The sequence below is a fragment of the Salvelinus alpinus genome, chromosome 4 (assembly GCF_045679555.1).
Source record: "Salvelinus alpinus chromosome 4, SLU_Salpinus.1, whole genome shotgun sequence".
NCBI lineage: Eukaryota > Metazoa > Chordata > Actinopteri > Salmoniformes > Salmonidae > Salvelinus > Salvelinus alpinus.
The window spans coordinates 94,865,167-94,870,277 of NC_092089.1; the positions used below are offsets into that span (position 1 = coordinate 94,865,167).

Sequence of the window (5,111 nt, forward strand, 5' to 3'; positions counted from 1 at the left end):
CCTTGGTCTGGTGTGAGTCTGACCCTGGGGAAAGAAAGAACAGGGGAGGGGAAGGACAGAAGGACATGATGAGTGTGGGTGGACATCTCTGGTTTGGTTCTGGATGCCGGGTTGTGGAGTTTTTAAAAATTAATAGCCATAATCCAGAACGTTCAAACTATTTTGGGACTTGTGCAACCTTGTTTTCATGCTGTCCCTCTCGGACCCTGTTCATCCGCATGGTTGTGGCTTCCAACCCCAGCCCAAGAGATGATGATGATTGCTCTGTCATGGCTGTTCCAGCCAGCATGGTCATACCTGTGGTTTGGATGGAAGATTAAGCAATTAGTGAACTGAGGTTGAGAGAGAGAGAGAGAGAATACCAAAATATACACTTGCTTTATTGACTTGCAAAAAGCATTTGATTCTATTTGGCATACAGGACTGTTCTACAAAGTTATTGAAAGTGGTGTAGTGGGTAAAACATATGACATAATTAAATCAATGTATACTGGCAATAGGTGCAGCATTAAAATTGGTAAGAAAAAAGTAGATTTCTTTAACCAGGGGCGGGGCCTTCGCCAGGGTTGCAATCTGAGCCCTGCACTCTTCAGTATTTACATAACGAATTGGCCACTATTCTAGAAAAATCCTCAGCCCCTGGTGTTAGTCTCCACAATTCAGAAGTTTAATGCCTACTATTGGCAGATGACCTATGCCTGCTGTTACCCACTGGACCTGCTAGAGCAGTACTGCCAGACCTGGGCCCTGGCAGTAAACCCCAAAAAGACAAAAATTCTGATTTTCCAGAGAAGATCCAGATCTCATGGAATTAGACCAAAGTTCTCAATTGGTACAAAATATATAGGGTACTGTATACACTACAATTACTTAGGTTTAAAAATAAGCTCAACTGGACACCTTAATGAGGCAGTGAATGAACTGAGAGAGAAAGCACGCAGGGCATCCAAGCCATTAAAAAGCTATTTCAAATTGAAATACCTATTAAATTTGGCTAAAACTAATTGAATATGTCATTGAACCAATTGTACTTTATGGCAGCGAGGTGTGGGGTCCACTTGCAAAACAAGATGTCATCAAATGGGACAAACACCCCATTGAAACCCTGCATGCAGAGTTCTGTAAGATTCTCCTACATGTCCAGAGGAGAACTACAAACAATGCATGCAGGGCAGAATTAGGCCAATATCCACTAATAATAAAAACTCAAAAAAGAGCAATTAAGTTTTGGAAACATCTAAAATACACTCTCATATCATTACCACGCCCTGCAATGCCAAGAGCTGAGCAAAGAAAAGAGTCCCCTCCTCCAGCTGGTCCTGGGGCTGAGTTCACAAACCTGTTCTACTAACACACTGAAGCCTCAGGACCAGAACATCCAATCAATCAGAATAAACCAAATTACAACACAGTCAAAACAAAACTACATTGCTTATTGGGAAACACAAGCACAAGCAAAATGCAGTGCTATCTGGCACTAAATAGACAGTACACCGTGGCTAAATATTTGACCATGGTTACTGATCAAAACCTTAGAAAAACATTGACAAAGTACTGTGGGTTGGCAGCGCACTACATTGCTGCCTGCCATAAGTTGAGGGACAGTGTCTGACAGACCAATCAACCTGCACATGTACTCTACTGTATGCTTATTGTTATTGTTGAATATATGGTTATTTTGACCCTTGGTTATTGTTGTTACTGTTGTCCCGTTGACAATTTTGATTCAACATTTTTTATATTTTTACATTGTAAATATCCAAAATAAGCTTTGGCAATATGTACATTGTTACGTCATGCCAATAAAGCGAATTGAATTGAATTGAGAGAGAGAGAGGTGAGCTCCATGGTTAGTGGTTGACCAAGGGCCTGGTTTCTCTGGTTAATGCCTACACTCTAAGAAAAAAAGATGCTATCTAGAACCTTAAAAGGTTCTTTGGCTGTCCCCATAATAGGAGAACCCTTTGAAGAACCCTTTTTTGGTTGCAGGTAGAACCCTTTTGCGTTCCATGTAGAACCCTTTCTACAGAGGGTTCCACCTGGAACCGAAAAGGGTTATCCTATGGGGACAGCCGAAGAACCCTATTGGAAAACTTTTTCCTATGTTGGAGAGAGCTGTCCTGGGGAAGGGAGGGGGACTGTGTCAGGGGGGATGTGGCTGTGTAGGGGGGACACAGTAGACATGCACGGTGGTAGGAAATACAGTACCAGTCTAAAGTTTGGACACACCTACACACCTATTTTTTTCTACATTGTAGAATAATAGTGAAGACATTAAAACTATGAAATAACACATATGGAAACATGTAGTAACCATTTTTTTTTTTAACAAATCAAAATATATTTTATATTTCAGATTCTTCAAAGTAGCCACCTTTTGCCCTGATGACAGCTCTGCACAATCTTGACATTCTCTCAACCAGCTTCATGAGGTAGTTACCTGGAATGCATTTCAATTAACAGGTGTGCCTTGATGAAAGTTAATTTGTGGAATTTCTTTCCTTCTTAATGCGTTTGAGCCAATCAGTTGTTTTGTGACAAGGTAGGGGTGGTATACAGAATATAACCCTATTTGGTAAAACACCAAGTCCATATTATGGCAAGAACAACTCACATAAGCAAATAGAATAGGTCAATCAGTGCAGAAAATATCAAGGACTTTGAAAGTTTCTTCAAGTGCAGTCGCAAAAACCATCAAGCGCTATGATGAAACTGGCTCTCGTGACGACCGCCACAGGAAAGGAAGACTCATAGTTACCTTTGTGGCAGAGGATAAGTTCATTAGAGTTACCAGCCTCAGAAATTGCAGCCCAACTAAATGGTTCACAGAGTTCAAGTAACATACACATCTCAACATCAACTGTTCAGAGGAGACTGCGTGAATCAGGCCTTCATGGTCGAATTGCTGCAAAGAAACCACTAATAAAGGACACCAATAATAATAAGAGACTTGCTTGGGCCAAGAAACACGAGGCATGGACATTCTTTTTTATTCATTTAACTAGGCAAGAACAAATTCTTTTTTACTATGACGCCCTACCAAAAGGCAGAAGGCCTCCTGTGGGGACGGGGGCTTGGATAAATAATAATAAATATAGGACAAAACACACATCACGACAAGAGAGACAACACAACACTACAAAAAGAGAGACCTAAGACAACAACATAGTATGGTAACAACACAACATGACAAGAACATGGTAGCAACACAACATGGCAGCAGCACAAAACATGGTACAAATGTTATTGAGCACAGACAACAGCACAAAGGGCAAGAAGGTAGAGAGAACAATACATCACGCAAAGCAGCCACACCTGTCAGCAAGGGTGTCCATGATTGAGTCTTTGAATGAAGAGATTGAGATAAAACTGTCCAGTTTGAGTGTTTGTTGCAGCTCGTTCCAGTCGCTAGCTGCAGCGAACTGAAAAGACGAGCGACCCAGAGATGTGTGTGTTTTCGGGACCTTTAACATAATGTGATTGGAAAGACGGGTGCTGTATGTGGAGGATGAGGGCTGAAAGACCGGTGGAAACCTGTCCTTTTGTCTGATGAGTCCAAATTTGAGATTTTTGGTTCCAACCCCCGTGTCTTTGTGAGACGCAGAGTAGGTGAACGGATAATCTCAGCATGTGTGGTTCCCACCGTGAAGCATGGAGGAGGAGGTGTGATGGTGTGGGGGTGCTTTGCTGGTGACACTGTCAGTGATTAATTGAGAATTCATGGCACACTTAATCAGCATGGCTACCACAGCATTCTGCAGCAATACGCCATCCCATCTGGTTTGTGCTTAGTGTTGTTTTTCAACAGGACAATGACCCAAAACACACCTCCAGGCTGTGTAAGGGCTATTTGACCAAGAAGGAGAGTAATGGAGTGCTGCATCAGATGACCTGGCCTCCACAATCACCTGACTTCAACCCAAGACTTCAACCCAAGAGATGGTTTGGGACAAGTTGGACCGCAGAGGGACGGAAAAGCAGCCAACAAGTGCTCAGCATATGTGGGAACTCCTTTAACACTGTTGGAAAACCATTCCAGGTGAAGCTGGTTGAAAGAATACCAAGAGTGTGCAAAGCTGTCATCAAGACAATAGGTGGTTACTTTGAAGAATCTAAAATCGAAAATATATTTTGATTTGTTTAACACTTGTTTGGTTACTACATGATTCCATGTGTTATTTCATAATTCTGATGTCTTCACTATTAGTCTACAATGTAGAAAATAGAATAAATAAAGAAAAACTCTTGAATAAGTAGCTGTATCCAAACTTTTGACTGGTACTGTATGTGGTAATTGTCTTCACTACCGCCATCTGTCATCTGCAGCCTTCCAGCTATTTACTACTCCTGCATTTCTTAGACTGCTGGGACGCCACTGTGTGTGTGGTGGATGGAACTGAACGCTGTGGTGTGTATGTGTGGTGGATGGGACTGAACACTGTGGTGTGTATGTGTGGTGGATGGGACTGAACACTGTGGTGTGTATGTGTGGTGGATGGAACTGAACACTGTGGTGTGTATGTGTGGTGGATGGAACTGAACGCTGTGGTGTGTATGTGTGGTGGATGGGACTGAACACCGTGGTGTGTATGTGTGGTGGATGGAACTGAACGCTGTGGGGTGTATGTGTGGTGGATGGGACTGAACACTGTGGTGTGTATGTGTGGTGGATGGGACTGAACACTGTGGTGTGTATGTGTGGTGGATGGGACTGAACACTGTGGTGTGTTTGTGTGGTGGATGGGACTGAACGCTGTGGTGTGTATGTGTGGTGGATGGAACTGAACGCTGTGGTGTGTATGTGTGGTGGATGGAACTGAACACTGTGGGGTGGATGTGTGGTGGATGGAACTGAACACTGTGGGGTGTATGTGTGGTGGATGGAACTGAACACTGTGGTGTGTATGTGTGGTGGATGGAACTGAACACTGTGGTGTGTTTGTGTGGTGGATGGGATGAGGTTGTGTGGAGAGGAGAGGATCATACCATCTATGTAGGAGAGAAGGCACGACTGTCTTTCTTTCCATCTCATGGTTTACATCGTCTCTGTTGTCCGCTGTTCTTTTTTGGCATTATTTACATAGTTCAGAGACGCAGCTATTCATTATATA

At 42.9% G+C, this 5,111-nt stretch overlaps 1 long non-coding RNA gene across 1 annotated transcript in view; it reads left to right on the forward strand.

Annotated features, from left to right (window-relative positions):
• LOC139574743 (uncharacterized) overlaps positions 1-4,253 on the forward strand; it is an 11,142-nt gene extending 6,889 nt beyond the window's left edge. The window contains exons 2-3 of the long non-coding RNA XR_011674824.1: positions 2,357-2,432; positions 3,809-4,253. This is a non-coding gene — a long non-coding RNA (uncharacterized lncRNA). The remainder of the gene's footprint in view (positions 1-2,356; positions 2,433-3,808) is intronic.
• The last annotated feature ends 858 nt before the right edge of the window (positions 4,254-5,111 follow it).